This window comes from Choloepus didactylus, chromosome 9 (assembly GCF_015220235.1).
Source record: "Choloepus didactylus isolate mChoDid1 chromosome 9, mChoDid1.pri, whole genome shotgun sequence".
Lineage (NCBI taxonomy): Eukaryota > Metazoa > Chordata > Mammalia > Pilosa > Megalonychidae > Choloepus > Choloepus didactylus.
This window is the reverse complement of record NC_051315.1, coordinates 105,959,051-105,978,970: the sequence shown is the minus strand read 5'-3', so window position 1 is coordinate 105,978,970 and position 19,920 is coordinate 105,959,051. Positions and strand designations below refer to the sequence as shown.

At 38.0% G+C, this 19,920-nt stretch overlaps 1 pseudogene; it reads left to right on the top strand.

Annotated features, from left to right (window-relative positions):
• The first annotated feature begins 16,150 nt into the window (after positions 1 to 16,150).
• On the top strand, positions 16,151 to 17,543 carry LOC119543923 (annotated as a pseudogene).
• Positions 17,544 to 19,920: the final 2,377 nt, after the last annotated feature.

Sequence of the window (19,920 nt, the reverse complement as noted above, 5' to 3'; positions counted from 1 at the left end):
CTTATCAAATGTTCTGCTTTTAAGAAATGGTATTTTCAGTTAATCAATGAAATAATGGGTTTCACTGTATACTTGAAATCCAGCCTTGTCATTTGCAGGAGGTAAATATAGTCCCTTCGCTTTCACTTTCTTTAGCCAGGTCCTCTCTAGCGTACTCCTACAGTGATGATAAGATTCAGTGTTTATCGAGCACCTCCTTTATGCCAGGATATTTAATTTCATTTCTTCCTTCCAACAACCCCCTGATATAGATACTATCATCATTCACTTGCTATAGATGAGAAATCCACCTTCTACAGATGAAGTACAGAGAGATTAAATAGATTGCCCAGGGTCCCACAGCCAATACATGAAACAGTCAGGATATGAGCCCTGGCTATCCAATTTCAAAATTCAGCCGGGTACCTACTACACCTAATGTTGTTTCTAATCTCTTTTTGGCTTCACATACATGCTCTTCACAATTCTATAGATTTCCATGAAGGAATGTATCTTTTAAACACATCACTTCTTTCTACCTTTCTTAATAACAGTTCTGTTTCTTTTGAACCAAGCATAATTATATCCTTTCATAGCATATTACAATAGTGAATTCCCTTCTTCTGAGCCTCTAAAGTAATAATTACCTCTTTATGTCACAATCTCAGTTTCATTTTGTTTATTAATCATGTTGTTCAAATATTCTGGCCCCTAGATAAGTCAAAGGGGGGGAGGGAGGGGAGAGAAGGCCTGATTGGATTAATCTAATGTACCTTCCTCAAAGTATATTAGGTTTTGACAAATACAGGGGAACATATTCCTATATTCCCATTGCTTGTTTTATTTTTAAAGTGAGGACATTGAAATAAGGGTTATTTGTAAGGTCAAAGTTGGAAGAAATTTTGGAATTCATCTAATCCAACACCACATTTTACCTTGGAGGAGGGGAACAATGCTTTAATATGTTTAATGACCTGCCTATAGATAAAACAGCTAGTTACCTAAATTGTTTTTTCCCATAGTAAGGCTTTCAGTAAGTGATCAGTAGTTAAAATGATATTTAATTTAGTTATATTAATCTCATCACTCTCCACCATCTCATCCCCCAATTTAATATGATTAAATTTTAAATATACCCTTTTATCACTTTGCATTTTGAGTATCTAAGGGTATAGCTATTTCAATTATAACTATAAAGGTAGATGCAAAATGGAAAAAGACTAGATATGTGAGATTAAAACTTCTACTTTAATAAGGCAACATATATTCTGGAAAACACATGTGAAAGCAGTGCACATGCAAAATCTGTAGCATTTCTGATGAAGAACCTTTCTAAAAATGTCCAATACAGGCAAAAAGAGAACAACAAAAATAATACATAGGTTCTAAAAGTAATCTCAACAATAGAGAAATATTCATTCAGTATAAAGACAAGCAGCCACCTTTCTCTTTATTAGTTGCTTTTTCCCCCCTTGGAAAATATAACAGATCCCTTTTCTCATCTTGTTAACACCATATTTAACAGAGATATACACCTATTACCTGTGGTTGCTATAAATGTAATTCATTATTTTGCCATAAGTGTTATTTGCTGATACATTTTTAAAAATATTAGTATTCTAGTATTAAAATAAGACTTAGCTTAAAAAAAAGAACAGTGCATTATACAGAAAAAGTTTCAAAATCTATAATTTAATGGTAAGAATCTGCATGAGTAGTTCAACCTGGATATCCAGGAAGTCTGAGAAAAGGAAAAATCATGGAAAAATTCTGAAGTTTCAAATACGATATAGTTTTAATCATAATCAAACTCATATCCTTTCATGCATCTGACCTTCATATTAAAAATAAAATTCGAAGGTCATGTGGAAACTAAATTACAGGCTTCACTTATGAGAATACAAATGTACAAACAGAGGCTGTGGGGTGGTTTGACAATGATATAATGGAAAGGCAATGACCTCGGCACAAAATTGTCTGTCTCTTTTCATCCCCACCCCCTCAGCTTTTTTTTTTTTTTTTTTTTTTTTAAGGGCAGTCAGCCTCTCACCAAATGTCTCCTTCCTGTAAGTCAGCTCATCTGGTGGATTACCTTTATTTTCCTGCTCCAGAAGAGGTTTATTCCTCAGTAAGGAAGACACCGATAGCACATGAAAAGTGCACCACTTCCCTTTATGACCTACAGTTTCAAACTTGGAAAGGCATCTGCCTCCAAATGTGAATAGTTCACTTTTTACAGTGTTACAGTCCTCACAACCAAGCTGGCATCCTTTGGAAAACTGGCTGCTCCACTGAAAGGAATATTAAGTGGTGAAAAAACATGCAGGGCTCTAGGCTCTAATTGGCAGCAAGTAAACTACATACATTGAGGGAAATAACTTAATCTCTCTATTCTATTACTTTCTCACCCATAAAACTAAGATGATGCTAAGTGTTATAGAGTTTCCATTTAGTTTTTTTTGTGTGTGTTTTCATACCTCAGTCTCATCTCAGCTTCTAAAATAAATAAAGTAGATTTAATCATTAAGTGATAATATTAGGACAAGAGGAAAAATAGGAGAGTAAGAATAAAATGAACTCAGGGAAAGTCAGCTGGAAGACAGTTTGCTTGGCTATTTTGGTGGGAGCTTTGCTGCAGCCAATGACTCTCACCCTAATAGGAACTGATGTATTCCTCTTTGCTGAAAAGATAAGCTTTTGATAGCAAGGAAGAGCAGAGAAAGCATAAAAATCCCTAAATGCCCAAGGGACATCGGTATATTTAATTATTTTAAATTACTTTACCATTCTGCTTCCACGCATATATATATATCTGAAAAGAAAGGAGAATTTCTAAAACTTAATGTGGGCCAATTTTGTTAGGCTCTGCCTCTCTATCCAAATCACCATATAATTTTTCAAATAAAAATCTCATAATTCCAGGTGTCAAAAGATCTTTTAATTGATGTGGATGTAGGAAATAACCCTATAAAATATTTGCTTTCCTGACTTCACCATTAAAACATATAGAATCTTCATATGTAACCAATGCTTGAAAAAAATTACACTTTTCCCCTCTCCATTTTTTTTCCTCCTCAGTCACAAACTATGAAAGCAGTTTTCAATGTTTTACAGATGCATTTCCTTCCAATCCAAAATGAGCCTTAATGTTAGCTTTAGAAACTAGTTCCATAGCAACTGTTACAGAAGTTTTTACATGGACACACATTTCTAGAGAGATCGTTAGTAATTCACAACAGTACAAAAAAATGTACACTAAAATTATCTTTTGCATCTGGTAGGAGAAATAGGAGTACTTCAAAGATCTTGAGGATGTTTCTTAAGAGCTCTCTCTCTGTCACTTAAGTTGTATTATTTTTCTACCATGCTAGTGTCATTTTAAAACAAGATTCCAAGCCTGGAAGTAACATTAACTTCTTCTAGCTAAGTGATTTAATGATCCTGTTTTACAAAAGATAAAAAAAAAACAGGATAATTTACCACTATATTTTGTAATTTCCTTTGTCAAATATAAAATAATTTTATTCATCTAAGAAAACCTGCTGAGTTAATTCAGAGGACATTTCCACCACAAGTACTAAGAATCACTGTTACTGTTACAGTTCATAGAAAGAAAATTAATTTCTATTTTAGCGATGTTTTCATAACAGCTTTTTGGCTAATAATGTTGAAGAATCATGATATATTTTAGGAGATATTAATTCTAGTAATAGTCATTTATCTTTGATGCCATAGAGCGACAAAGGCTTGGGAATTAGAAGATTTACAATGCCATATTACGGACTCACTTGGTAGATGTTAGATTTTTTACTTTTCCTCTGAAACGATAGATAATGAAGCTTTATCAACTTCCTTTTACTAAGGCTAAAAATATCTCCTATAATAGGATCATAAACATTTAATGAAAGTCACAGCTGTACTGAATTTAAAAATTAAGTGAGGATGGACAAGTAGTTCATAGAAAAGTAAATCAGCATAACTCATACATTATGAGTTTACAACCCTGCTTGTTTTAATTTAATATCTCTGGGTCTGACCTCTCTCCTGCAGTCCAAACATAGATTGCCAACTTCCTAAATGAATCTGGACATCCAAAATGATTTGATTATCTTCCCAAGCACATCTGGACATCTGAGACATTTCAGTGGAGAAAGGCAAATCCGAGGAGGTCGAACAAGATGACTGATCTTCCCTTTATCCTTCCCACAGATTTCTGGGAAGAAGATTAAACTTCTTATCATCTGTGTCTTAAGTTTGGTTCCCCCCAAACAGACCCTGACAGGAATACATGTGAGCATGATTAATAGGAACTTTTCCCAGGAAAAAACTGGTAGGGGAGTGGGAAAATAAGATGATTATGGTAAGGAGGCTAAGCAGGGGTGCGTTATCAAGCAAAGTCTCATGGAGGGAAGCTTTGTCTCAGGTCACAGAGGATGTCTGAAGACAGTGTAGGTCACACCTCAGATTTATCACGATCAAGGTAAAGTAGCTGAACTATTTATATTTCTGTACCTGGCAGTAGTTGGTTAAGGGCTGCCCCTTGGGATGGTTGTAAATTTCCAGAAACTTCAAAAGAAGTAGAACAAAGCAGATTCCGGTGACACAGTGCAGACAATTTGAGAGTGAAAGCACACGGGGAGCCAGCATGTATGGAAATGTGAAGAGATCCAAGCACGTCAAAGCTGTGCACTGACTGTGCCTGCTCCAGTCTCCATACTTTTCATTATTTAAACTTATTTTCCTGACCCCTGTCTTTATTCTTTTTTTTTTTTTATGCATTCATTTTCTTCACCTTTATTCCTTTTGTGTGTGTGCGCATTCTGGGGTGAGGAAAATCAACTGCTGAAAGCAGTGTGTGAATGGCACCAAGGTTGCAGTTCATTCTACTCTGCTCCAGTTTAATGAGGCCAGTAGATGTGTATTATTGACAGCTTGGTATTTTAAAAACTTGAACTTGTATGCATTCAGATGAGGTGTGTTTTCTCTAGGTCACCAGAGTCTCTTACCAGTGTCAGCCAGGACTTGATTTAGCTGAATATAACAAAAAAGTCAAAGGAACAGTGCTTGTCAAAGTATGTTCTCCAGACCTGCTACATCAACATCTCCTGGCAGTCAATAGGTAGTGTGGTTCTTTATTAAATAATTAAGGACCCAGTCTCCCCCCAGAGTCATGGTATAAGAAGGCTATTTTAGCAGCAGCTACCACCTCCCCATTCCAAGCAGCAGCATGGAGGAAGAGGCAAAGAAGATGCAAGGGGCTCACGTAAGGTGTCTTTTAAACCACATATCTTATGGCTCATTGTCCAGAACCAGTAGTGCTCTGGTATATGTTTATCAACCAGCCCTCCAATTTTCATTGTGTAAATTCTCCTGCCATCATTAACTGAAAGCCTCCAGCTTGACTGAACAGAGATGGAAGAGATATGCACAGTTGGCTCTTTCAAGCCTGGCTAGCTCCAGCACACCACTGACAAGATCTCTATTACTTAGCCATGTCTAGTTACAAGAGAGGCTTGGTAATGAAGGCATTATTCCAAGGAGTCATGTGCCCTACTTAAAATTTGAGGGTCCAGGTTCCATCACTAAAGGATGAAAGGAAGACTAGATATTTTGTAGATACTAGCTCTCTTTGCCACAACTTTACTTCATTTTGTCCCACACCTGATATGCTACATAAATTTATGCTACCTCTTTAGACCCTGTAGAATGAGTTCCTGTCTTAGACCGTGCCCAAATTGTAGTCAGATGGCTTTCAAATTCAAATACTTGCTCACAGAAAAAGACTAGGAAATGTGTTATTTATACAGAAACAGCTGAAAACACATTGAATATCATCATATATACACAGAAAGCATCAGATATCTGTAGATATACAAAGTTCATTCAGTAACTAAGAAGAGTTTTACTTTTCATTTGGAAAAAAATAGAATATTAAATTGTCCATATTGTGAGGCTGTGAGAAGCCATGTAGTCCAATCTATCTATTTTTTTTCTTTTTTGATTTTGCTTTTCATGTGATATGTAAGAAATCATTCCTTAACATAAAGTAATGAAGATTTACTCCTATGTTTTCTTCTAAGAATTTTATAGTTTTAACTCTCAAATTTAGGTCTATTTAGGTCTTTTAGATCAATTTTAGGTCTAACTTTTGTGTATGATATATGGTAGGGGACCAACTTCATTCTTTTGATTATGATTATCTAGTTGCCCCAGCACAATTTGTTAAAAGTCTATTATTTCACCATTGAATTGTCATGGAAACTGTTTCATTTGCTAAAGCTGCTGGAATGCAATATACAAGAAATGACTTGGCTTTTAACAATGGGGATTTATTAAGTCACAAGTCACAGTTTTAAGGCTGTGAAAACATCCCAATTTGCCTCCATCAACAGGATGATACCTTCTCTGAAGAAAGGATTATGGCATCTGGAGTTCCTCTGTCTCATGGAAAGGCATATGGCAACCACTGGTCCTTTTCTCCCAGGATCTGGTTTCAATATGGTTCTCTCTCATCAAAATGTCTCTGAGCATTTCTTTCTTAGCTTCTCTGAACTCGCTGAGTTTCATCTGTCTTTTATCCTCTCATAGAGGACTCAGCAAGGGGATTAAGACCCACCTTAATGTACTGGGTCACATCTCCATGGAAGTAACCTAATCAAAATTTCCCACCCAAAAAGAGATCTGCTGCCACAGGGATGGATTAAAAGAACATGGATTTCTATAGGGTACGTAACAGCTTCAATCCAGCACAGAACCTTTACTGAAAATCAATTTATCATAATGTAAGGGTTTATTTCTGGACTCTCAAGTCTATTCCATGGAACTTTATGTTTAACCTTAAGTAAATAGCACATTATGAACCACCTGGCTAAGCTTCTAGGTGGTTTATCTGTCTTGTGGATCTCATCTAGTTGTTTTATCCATTATTAAGAGTAAAGTATTGAAGTTTCCAACTATTATTTTTAAAATTTTCTATTTCTCTCTTCATTTTTGTCAGTTTCTGCCTCATTTATTTTGGAGTTTGAGTATATGTTTGTAATTGTTGTATCTTCTTAGTGGATTGACCCTTTTATTTTTGTCTAATAACTCTGTCATTAAATAACATTTTTTCCTTTTAAATTCTAATTTGTCTGATATTAGCATAGCCATTCTAGTTCTTTTATGGTTGTTGCTTTCATGGTATATCATTTTCCATCCTTTTATTTCTATTTGTTTTTTATTTAAATCTAAAGTGTGTCTCCTGTGGACATCTCATAGTTCAATCTTGTTTTTTTTTGTTTGTTTTTAATCCAATCTGAAAATCTCTTCCTTTTGATTGGATGGTTTAATCCATTAATATTTAATGTTCTTATTGACATGGATGGATATTTATCTGTAATTTTGCCTTTTGTTTTCCATATGTCTCATGTCTTTTGTTCTCTATTCCTTCTATATTGCCTTTTTTATAAGTGGATATTTTAATAGTCTAACATTTTAATTCCTATAATGATTTGTTATATTTTTGTTATTTTCTTAATGATTGCTGTAGGGCTTACAAAATGCATCTTAACTTATCAGAATCTACTTCTAATTTACACTGGCTTTGTTTCAACAAAATTTAGAAACTCCTTTTAGCTTCATTCCCTCCCCACCTTTTTTGTGCTTTTACTAATGTATACAGTAGGTTTATAAATGTTACAAATCTGACACTATGTTGTTATAATTATTACTTTATATAATCTATGCATTTTAAAGAAACTGAGAAAATAAAGAAGGCCAAATATATAATTATCGAGTCTGTTATAGTAGCTTGTTATAGTAACTTTATTTACCTTTTTTTGGTTCTTTTCATTTTTTTCCAGTGGATTTGTATTACCACCTGGTGTCATTTCCACATTGAATATAGCTTTGTCCCCAACCTCCTTCTTTGTGCTGTTATTGTCAAATATGTTACATTTCTCTATAGGCCTAGCAATACAATTATATTCATATTGTATTACAATTAAGAGAAGAAAAGAAAAGAAATATGCTTTAATATTCTATTTTGTAATTACCTACATGCTTACTGTATTAATTTCCAATGGCTGCTATAACAAATTACCACAAACTTAGTGGCTAAAAAACAACACAAATTTATTCTGTTACAGTCTAGAGTCAAGAACTGTAAAATCAATCTGGGCTGAAGTCAAGGTGCCAGCAGGGCTAGATCCTTCTGGAAGCTGCTGGCATTCCTTGGATTGTGGCTGCATCCCTCCAGTCTGTAATTCCATCATCATGTTGCCTTCCTCCCTGTCTGATCTTCCTGCCTCCCTCTGATGAGGATCCTTGTGATACAGTGAGTCTACTCAGATAATCTACGATAAACTCCCCACAACAAGATGCTTAATCACATCTGCAAATTCCCTTCTGCAGTGTAAGGTAATATTCACAGGTCTTAGGAATTGGGACATGCACATCATTGTGTCCACAGTCTGCCTTCTGGCCTGCAAAGATTCATGTGCAACCCACATGCAAAATACATTCATCCATTCCAAAAGTCTCAATCTATTACAGCATCAACTAAAAGTCCAAAATCCTATCCAAATATCATCAGCTTGAAAGCCCCAAATTTCATTATCTAAATCATCTAACTTAGGTATGAGTAATATATTGGGTATGATCCATTCTGAAGAAAAATTCCTCCCTATCTCTAGACCTGTGAAACTAGAAAGTAAGTTATCCTCTCCAAAAATAAAATGGTAGAGCAGGCATAGGTTAATAGTCAAAGACATTTCCATTCTAAAAGGGAGAACATAAAAGGAAGAAAAGAGTACTCAAATGGAAGGGAGAGTAGAGTCACAAGTCACAAGTCACAAGCAATTGGGATTGATTGCTCCTGAGTATGTGTAGCCTAGATAGATCATGTGCACAACCTTTCTCATTTCCAGAGCTGACTGTGATCCCAGCTTTTCTTGGCTGTCTCTTTCCCCAGTTTTCTATATGAAATTTCTGCCTGCTCTGAGATTTTGCTTGTATCACAGCTACAAGCCTCTTTTTAGTTGTTCTCCACCCTCGGGTATGGAGTTCTCCACTCTCAGTTTCAGATAAAGTCAGTCCCCTCAGGCAGAGCTGCAGAGCTCTTCCTCCTTACCGACTGCCTTTCCCCCCAGCGAGAACCTTTGTGCACTGCACTGGGCTGGGACTGGGGATCTGCTTTTCCAAGAGTGATGCTCCCACTCTACATGTGGGCATGAGTAGGTGGTGGCAGTCCTTTGTCTTCTTTGCTTGCCCCTCCAGTCATGGAAGGTCTACTCAATGAAGGTGGAGGCCAGGGCAATCAGGACCTCAGGATTCTCAGCCTGTTGTGTCTGGGATAGACCTTCTGCCCTTCAATTGGGAGTTTAGTGGGAAGGGGAGCTTGGATCCTCCTGGCCTTGGCTTCTGGAAGAGAGCTTTTACAACATGGAGTTATGGGAGAAGAGAAATTCTGGCACCCTCCTCCTCCCAGGGAGATACTGTCACTGCAGACAGGGAGCTGGGAAGATAGGGAGCCCCCATCTTCTTGACTGCACATGCCCAGGGTAGAGGTTCCACAACACAGAGCCAGAGGGGTGGCGATAATAGAATGAGTCATGGTTCAAATGCTGCAGACTCTCACTGTTCTTACTGAGATTTAATAGATGTTTCTTGAAGGAATGTTTCTCCATCTGCTGCATTCCCTTAGGACAATTTCCAGAGATTTAAATGAATGTTTTATTGTTACTGTTGTTGTCATTTTTAATAATTTTCACCAGTTAAACTGTTGTTTCGCTAGGAAGGAGGTCCTCCACCATTCCAGAAGTTCTGCCCTCTATTTAACCTCTTTAAGTCTCTTCCTCATCTGTAAAATGTACAAGGATTAACTGAGATGATGCATTTTCAGCAGCTGGGAGATATGAAACACTCAAATAATTTCCTTTTATTAGAAATAATACCCAGTAATATACTTCTATAATTTTAAACAATTATATATTGATAAAATTCCTTAATTAACACAGAAGCAGCCACAATAAATTATAGACTAGGAAAAAAACATTAAGGTATCTGATCCTCAAGCTATGAAATACTCTATATATGAAGATATTTGGGTTCTAATGTCAGTTCTTTCATGGAATACTAATGAAATTTTAGTTCTATTCTACTGCACAATATTGCTTCATATTTGGTCTTTTTCTTTACCTGCAGAATTTGCAAAATGATCAGATACGGAATCTTCCTTAATGAAGCTTTCTCAAGGGACAGTATGGTTTTCTGTATGCAAAAAGTAAATAGAAAAGGCAGTCTGAAACTAATTCTTGCCAGGAAATAGCAGCTGGTTGAATGTATGCATCAATATTTGGGACATGAAGACAAAATGTTCTACAACAAGGAAGTAGTTCCATCTTGCTTCTTGGAATGCTGACACTCTATTTGACCCTGGAACAAACCTGAATGGAAGACAATCAGTTATTTCAAGAAAGATTACTATTGCAGCTTCTGGTGACTCACCTAGCAGTTAAACTTGTCCAAACTGGTTCTGGCTGCTCCTTTTTCTGCATTACCCAGCCAAGAGAGCATCTGAAGTAAGCTACTCTTGATTGTTAATGTGGAGTAAACCGGTTACTTTTTTATAGTTAGGTAGATGGTTTCATGCTCATTCATCTACAATTTTCTCCAAAAACAATTCTATTTTTCATACAGCCTGGACTAGGATGGGTTACAAACACTGCATTTGAACTTCATGACATCAGTTTTGTAGGACCAGCTTTAAATTAAAGCAACTTTAGCAATGTTTCTAAGCACTGAAAGCTCTCAACCATTAAAAAAAAAAAATACTTCGCCCATTTTATTACGTTTCATGCCTGTAATTCCATTAAAACACAGTTTTTCTGACTTTAAACCATTAAGCTTTATTTCTATGAAAATTATCAGTAAAGAGTTATTAGATTAATCTCTGATGAGCTATGAACTAAATGTAGTCTATTGTGTCTATTTCCAAAGGTGCAATTCATTGAGATATGGCTTTGGTCAATGGAAGAAGAGATTGAGAGGAAACACAATCAATAGTCTGGCCTCTCAACATGGAAAGATGGCTTCATGAAGGATGATATAGACCCCCCCAAGAAAGTAAGGGTCTTTCATAAAAAATATTCAGCCCTCTCATAATTGTCCCTAGGCCCATATAAATTCCCAGATGCAACCCATTAAAGTTGTATGTGGAGGCATATCAAAATACAACACTAATGCATGCGTCCAAAAAGCCTTCTATGATAGTTTGTCAGGGTCATTGATGCAATGCCACTTAAAGAGAATCTGATAGCCCTTCCTGACTTTAAAACAAGCATGAATAAAATGAACAGCATAGAAGTTTATAGTATAAGACATAGGATTATTTTTCAACTCTACTTGCCCATAGGCCAGCAAATATATATAACTCATTTAGTCTTCTTATGTTCTCATTTTTATTCCTCATACCAATTATTTTGTTAACAAATTTTGCCAGTTTCAACTAGCTTTGGATTTCATTGATCTTTATTATTTTTTATTTCATTAATTTATGCCTGCTTCATTTTCTTAATGTCTTGCCTTTATTCTGCTGTTCTAATTCTAATTTCCAAAGTTCAGCACTTAACTCACTATTTTTTTCTATCTTTCTTGTTTCCTTTAGATATGTGTAAAGAGTTAACAATGTCCTTCTAAAAACTTCTATAACTGGATCCCCAAGTTTTGAATGCAACGAATTCACTGAAATCTAGTTCTAAATATCATAATTTACATTATCTTTTCTTCCTGGGCCCACAATTGTTTAGAATTTAGTTTTTTAGCTTGTAAAGATAGGACTAAAAGCTTGATTTCCTTACTTATAAGTTAATTGCATTTTGGTCTGAAAATGCAATCTACATAATACTGATTTCTTGCTATTTGTAGAAATTACTCTGGGTCTAATAGGTCAATTATTTTTATAAATAATCCATATGCACTTGAAAAGAATGTGTATTCTCTATTTGTTTTGTTTCTATAATTGACCAATAGATCAAGCTTTTAAATGTTATTCAAATCTTTATCATTACCACTTTTTGCTTGGCTTGAGTTTATTGATTCCTGAGTAAGGTGGTAAATGGTCCAACTATAATGGTGGATTTGCCAAATTTGTCTTACAATTCTCTTCATTTTTACTTTATATATTTTGAAGCAATATTATTGCATTCCTATAGACTCAGAACTGTTTTAACTTTTTTTGATGAATTGAAACTTATTAGAATTTAAAAATTACCTCATTAACCCTAATAATATTTTTCTTAAACTCTTATTTTCCCTGGTATGAATATACCTATTTCAGATTACTTTTGATGATTATTTTGTAATGTCTTTTTCTATCCCTGTATGTTCAATCGTGCTTTAAGTGAATGTTTTGTGCAACCATGTTTTAAGTTAATCTCTTATAAACAACATACGGCTGGGGCTTTCAGAAAAATTAGTTTGAGATTCTTTGGCTTTTAACTTGCAAGTTTTACTCATGTACATTATGATAATAACCAGTATATTAGGGTTTTTTTCTACCACATTATTTGAACATTTCATTTACCATTCATTTGATCTGCGTGTTTTTTCCATCTTCCTGCCTTCTAATGTGCTGATGATTTTTCTCATTCCCCTTTATTGCTTTAGGAGTTTATATATGCTACATTTCTGCTTAAAATAATAATCCTTAATATGTAATATGTTTATTTGTTCAATAAAATTTAAAGATAATCATTATACAAAGGATACTAATTAAATAATTTATATTACTTCAAACAAGAGATTATAATAAACTTATTAAAAATTAGGTAGTGCTATATGTGCTGATACAAAATGATCTCCAATTCTACACTTTAATAAGAAAATGCATGGATGATCTATATGTACGTGTGTAATATGTTACTATTTTAAAATACGTGTGTGTGTAATATGTATGTCTATGCAAATGCATGAATATGTACAAAATATCTCTGAAAGTATATCTAAGAAACTGGTAACTGTTTGCTTATGGAGAGATGAAATAGGCACATGCAAAATAAATGTGGAAAGGAAACTACTTTTCACTGAATCCCTTTAGGCTCTTTGCATTTTGTACAATATACATACCTTACATTTTCAAAAAAAAGCATGATAATAAAAAGGTGTTAATGCCTCTCCTCCCAAACAACTCAAGGAACTTACAGTGTCTTAAATCCAACCTTCCCTGCTTTTATTATCCTTATTAGTATATTTAATGTATCAGTCAGATATTGCTGCTTAACTAACAATAAAATCCCAGGGGGCATTCAACAATAAGCCTGAATATTAAGTCCAAAGTGCACATTTGGTCCACATCTGCTCCCGATGTCTTTCATCATACTTGGATGGTGGCTCCCTGAAGCATACCCTTCTCATTGTAAAAAGCAGGAGAGCAAGAGCAAACTCAACTGCATACATGTTTCAAGAGTTTTCTCTCAGCACATCTGTTAACATCCCATTGGCCAAAGTAAGTTATAAGCCTAAGAACGTCAATGAGGTGAAGTATATTCCTCCCATGGAGGTGAGGGGAAAGAAAGAGAGTGAATATTCACTGAACAATAATCAAATCTATCAATCTTGTATTTTAGCTCTCTTTATTTTGAAATTTCCCCCAAGTTAGTCTCTTTTTAATATGTGGTGTTTGCTTTGATTTGCTTAAATCTCTACCAATGTCATTGCCCAATATTTTCCTCCTTGTGTTCTATTCTTTTTTTTTTTGACTTCAATTTCTTTCAGTAAAATAAATCTTTTAGAACATAGTTCTTTCAACAAGGATTGTTTAGTAGTAAATACTCACTTTCTTTGTCTAGAAATGCGTTTTGAATTCTTTATCTAGAAATGTGTTTTGAATTCAGTTACCTATAGAGCTGAAATGGCTGGAGCTTAAACTGAAAAATTAATTGGGTAGTTGACAGTTTTAAAACATAACTTTCATTCACAGTCCTGTCAAGTCTTTTGTGTGAAAGTTAGAATTTGATTGGGAATGAATGAACCCTAAAATGTGGAATGAGCACATTTTTGTGCATTCAGACAAATCTGAGAACCTGGAGCTACTGAATCTTCCCGAACCTTCTTTCCCAGTAGAAGCAGCCACTTCTCTCCTTTCTGCAAAGACAACCATTTCCTTGCTTGAAGATCCTGAAATAAACTCTCTGTGGAAGTTAACTTGCAAAGGAAAACCTATCTTTCTCATCACTTGCCCTCCAATATCCTTCATTTCCTCCAGACCTATAAATATAGTCAAATTCCAGCCAAGCTAAAGTACAAAGTCTGGTCACACCTAATGCACTGTGAGATTTTCCTAGTTTATATTAACACAAATGTGAGGAATATGTGTGGGAATAAATTCTAAGTTTCTTACATCAAGTCAGATGAAATACAACATCGAATCAGGCCAGAGAATCAATATGATGCACTTGTCAGAAATTCTGGCTTAATGTATAAGCGCCAACTGCTGGATCTAAAAATCAGTTTAGTTGCTTAACTGAAACATGGACTCAGTGACAGATTATAATTAATTAGGATGAGATTGTGGAACTTCCTTTGCGTAACATAAAAGAAATAATCTAAAAGATTAGGAGAGACAGGAATGTTGGAGCACATATACTACATGTGCCCTGAATGCCCACCTTCCCATCATGCCCACAGAAAAGCCAGAATGTACTAACTTCTTCAAGACTTTGAGAAATAATACAAGAAGAACGGTAACTAGCATCCCTGTCTAGATCTGTAAAAATCTGTCCTATGTAGTTCAGGAAATATGGTGAAAGATGCCATCACTGAAATGCACTTCTGGATTTCAGTGGGTATGATGGGATCTTGAAGTGACAAAGGCCAAGTAGATATCTTACCTAATAGATAGCAGAGATATGGTCCAGCTAGCTAACACCACAGCCACTGGAATCTTATATTCTGCTTAAAGATACCTGAAGGTTTTCTTAAACAAGACAGTGTCCCCATGACGTCAACCCATGTACACATACATGCACATTCACACACACACAAAATCTCATGCTAGCTTTTAAGATAACATTCTTGCTTCTAATACAAATGTGATGAATACTCTGAAGGAAATATCAAAACAATTAGTGACCTCTAACAGGATGTTAAGTGTACCCTTTATGTCTTACTAGTAAGTAAGACTCAAAGTTCAGGACAAAGAAACCTTAAGTAACCCTACTGTATAAATATAGTAGCAAATACTTGAGCAAACAATAAGGGCTAGATTTTGGAGATGTGGCAGCTCAACCTGCAATTCTGCCCCCTGCCCCAACCCCCTTCCCCCACCCTCCTACCCTGCCAAGTAACATCCCAGCTGCATCCTACCTTATCGTCTGTATACACTGAAAACAAGGGAGGAGAAATGGGCTGTGTTTTTTATCTACTCACCCCTCAAGGGTGAAGGAAGACAAAGGGATGGGAGAGGTGCTTCCCTTCTCAAACACCAATGAGGGAGGACCTTCAAGAAAATCACTCGTAAAAAATTAGAAGTGCCTGCCACAAGTGGAGAGTGACATCTCATCCAGTTTAACCAGTCGATTTGTTGCCTTTTCCTAAGCATACAAGAGCCAAGAAAAATATAATTGAAAAGTAATGATAGGACAGAGAGGCAAAGTATCAGCCAGCAATTCTGTCATTTACAATGGCAAGGATGCCTGATTTCCTGTGAATCAAGAAACACAATGACAGATAGCCACGTGTGAACGAACCATCTTGCTGGTACCTAAGAAGAAAGCCTGCCAGCTCTGGAAAAGGAAAAAAAGTTACCAATGAGGGGTTGGAGGAAGGGAGCTCTAAGAGAATGGAATCTCCTCCAAATGCCACTGAGGAATGGCAGAATTTTGACCATTGGTTGAAAGCAGCGATCCAAGAAAAATACGTTATGTTTGCGTCCTACTGAATTCAAAAGATTGTAAGTCGATAGAATGTAAAAAGTAGGTGTGAACCCACATGCACCACACAATGGCCCCACTGCCACAGCTAGCTGGGCCTGAGCGAGCCTTGTGGCGCTGGAGCCCGGAGGTCAGTGAGGGGCCCCAAGCTAGGTGAAGAGATGGTTTTCTGATGGCTGCATTGGAGGCTGTGACATGGCAGAGAGGCTGTGTGGAGCTGATAGGGAGGCTTTCTGAATAACCTTTGCCATATTAGTCTTGCCATGACCACATTTTTCACCAGTGTCCCCCATCCCCACCCCCGGATTCAAGATGCAAAGCAGGAGGAGGAAGTGGGCTGGACACTAAGTGCCAATGTGAAATCTCAGGGATGTCCTTCTCAAATGGTGAGAAGCTGAAGCCTCACAGCCTCCCCCATCCAGAGCAGAGCCCATATAGCTGCTCTCAGCTGCACTGTGGCAAGGCTTTTGCCTACAAGTGTAAGCTGTGTAGGCACATGGCCACCCACTTGGCCCAGAAACCACATCAGTGCATGTACTGTGATAAGATGTTTCAACTCAAGGACCACTTGCAAACTCACGTCCCCAACAAAGAGGCCATCGACTTTTCTGAATGCAGTAAGAATGACAATACAAAGCTGGGCTACTGGCACCACCTGGCCATGCACACCGCCAGCAGTGGTAACCTCAGTTGTAAGTTGTGCCTTCAGATCTTTGAGGGCACCCAGGCCCTGCTACAGCACCTGAAGGGCCTCTCATGCTGTGTAGCAGGTGGTAGCAAGGAGAAGCATCACTCCCGTGACCACTGTGACCAGTGGTTCTGTACTCGTAAGGATGTGTGGCCAAACCTAGTGGTTCATACAGGCAGGAAGGACTTCCTGTGTCTGTACAGCACTGTGCCCAGAGGTTTGGCCACAAGGACCACCTTATGCAGCATGTCAAGAAGAACCACTTGCAGGAGGTTGTCAAGATTAAGACAGAGCCATGGAACATGTTAGGCCTGCTCAGCTGCAGCTCTACAGTCAATATGAAGGAAGAGCTGAGCCCTGTGCTGTGCATGGCCTCTCAGGCAGTTATGGGGGCCAAGGCCTTTCCTGGCATGTTGCCCATGGGCATGTATGGTGCCCACATCCCTACCATGCCCAGCATGGGTGTGTCACACTCCCTGGTGCACATGTTGCTCATGGGTATGAGCTAACCTCTGGAATCCTCACCTACCTCTTCCCCAGCTCAGCTCTCTCCAAAATACCAGTTTGGATTAACCTCATACTTGCCCAACAGATTGCCCAAAGTGGAGGTGGATAGTTTTCCCCAGCCCACCTCACTTCAGCTGGCAGCAGCTGCAGTCCTTCTAGATGAAGCACTGCCCACAAAGAGTCCCATCAACCTCTCTGAGAACTGCACTGCTAATGTGGACCTCTTTCACTACTGGTCTTTCTTCCACTCAACCTGCCCCCCGTGTAACCCACCTGGGGCCACAGGTGGCCTGATCATGCAAACCAAGGCACAGCCCCTGCTCACCACTTTGCAAGCTCAGTCTCAAAATTCCCCTAGACTGGAGGTCCACTAAACTTTGGGCCTGTGCTCCTTGCCTCCTGTCTTCACCTGTAGCCTGAGCACCACCACCATGCCTTGTTTCTATCAGGTATTCCAGTAGCCCCCATGGAGTTCCCCTCTACCTCGCTCCTCAACTCTGTCAGGGAGCCTCAATACCTACCCCATCTGCATCCCCTATGAAGGCAACTGAACTTTCAGAACTTGGTTGAAAAAGAAAAAATTCCAGTGTCTGAATGGAGCACTTGGTTGGGGGGTTCAGGCTTCAGAAAAGCCTTGAGTCCCAAGGCTTTTTTTCCCATGAAAATATCATATACCATAGGACTTCACGTATTTTCACTTCTATCTTTTTTTATCTGAATCGGGAGACATACTTAGCCCTTTCCCTCTCCAAAGCATCAGAACTTCTGAAATGGTGAGGGTTTCACCTTGGATGACCTAGGGAGAAATAGCCCAAGACGCCTGCCTTCTGTTGCCGACCTGCAGATCCAACAGAAGTCAGTTGGCCAGGCCCTGCTGCAGAGGGACACTTGGCTCTGTCACCTGCCTGCAGTCCATGGGCAGAAGAGAGGGCCTCTCTTCTTCCCTACCACCCCTATGCCTCCAGTACCAACACCTCCATTTTCAATGTTGTCCAGCAATGGTACCATTTACACAGTTGTCTCAGACACACCATTTCACCTCCCTTGCTGAGCTGTCACCTCCATTGCCAACATTTGAATGATCATAATGAATATTTTTTACCCACCATGAATCCATTCCCACCAGTCCATTCTAGTTGGCACCAGCCTGAACCATTTGGTACCTGGCTTTAACTGGAGCCCTGTTTACAAGGTGGAGTTGTGTCTCACTGACTTCTGTTCACTTGAGGTCACAATTTTCCCCTGTGGGAAAATTGACTTTGGACTGCTTCAGTCTCTGCCATCTTCTATGACTGCATCTATTCCTGCCTTCGTCAGCATGTCCACAGGAGATAGGCAAGAAGATTGGAGCTTTTCTCACAAGACTGCAATTCAATTTTTCTCCAAGTACATCATGACCCCCTCATCCTTCTTTTGAACTGGAAAGGAGAAGAAATGAAAGTCGCTCCCTACCATCACCTCCCCATTCTCTGACCCCAACCCTGAACATAATGAGCTATTATTATTAGTCATGGAAGGGGGGATTCTGGATTCTAGGCTGGTGTGAATAGCAAAGAAGAGGGTGTTCCGGTTTGCTAATGCTGCCATTATGCAAAATACTAGAAATGGATTAGCTTTTATAAGGGGATTTATTTGGTTACATATTTACAATCTGAAGGCCATGAAAATCTTCAAATTTAGGCACCAACACAAGTATACCTTCACTGAAGGAAGACCAATTGTGTCCAGAAAACCTCTGTTAGCTGGGAAGGCACATGGCTAGCATCTGCTAATTCCGGGTTGTGCTCCAGTCCTCTCTCAGCTCCTGTGTGTTATTCAGAATTTTGCTCCTGGGGCATTTTGTCCTCTCTTAGCTTCTCCAGCGCAAACACTGGGCTAGCGTCTCCAATGTGTTAGTTGAAAGTCTGCTTTCAGCAGCCATCTCCAAAACGTCCCTCTAAGTTGCTCTCCAAAATGTCACTCTCCACTGCTCTGAGGTCCTTCTCTTTGTGCAGTCTTTTACAGGACTCTAGTGATTAAATCAAGACCCATTCTGAATGGGTGGGGCCACAACTCCATGGAAATAATCTAATCAAAGGTATTACCTACAGTTTGGTGGGTCACATCTTCATGGAAACAACATAATCCAAAGACTGCAACCTAATCAACACTAATACTTCTGCCCCCACAAGATTGCATTAAAGAACATTGTGTTTTGGGGGACATAATGCATCCAAACCTACACAGAGTGAGTGAATCCCTCATTTGCTCTCTCCTGTCTATCTCTTTTCCAGGAAGCTGGAATTGTTGGAAGAAGAGTTTTCAGAAAGTTAGGACTGGTAGCCGGTTGAATTCTAACCGGTGGGCACATTGTTGCTTCCAAAACCAAAATTGTTCTTAGCCAAAGGAAAAAAAAAAGTAGATGTGATGGTTAAGTTCATGTGTCTACTTGGCTAGGTTATGGTTCCAGTAATTTGGTCAAGCAAGCACTGGCCTGACTGTTATTGTGGGAGTATTTTATGGATTTTAATCATTAGTCACTTGATTGCATCTGTGGATTATTACATATATAATCAACAAAGGATATTTTTTTCAAGAAATAGGCAGAAGTATCATCCAATAATTTGAAGGTCTTTAAGGGAAAACTGATGATTTCAGCAGTCAGAAAGAAGAATTTCTATCTCTACTTCAGCCAGCCAGCTTCACCTGGGGAATTCATCGAAACCTTCATTGGAGTTCCCAACTTGCAGCCTACCCTTAGGAAGTCAGATTTTCCAATCCCCAAGATTGCATGAGCCAATTCACATAATAAATCTCATAATATTTACACACACATATACTATATATATACACATATGT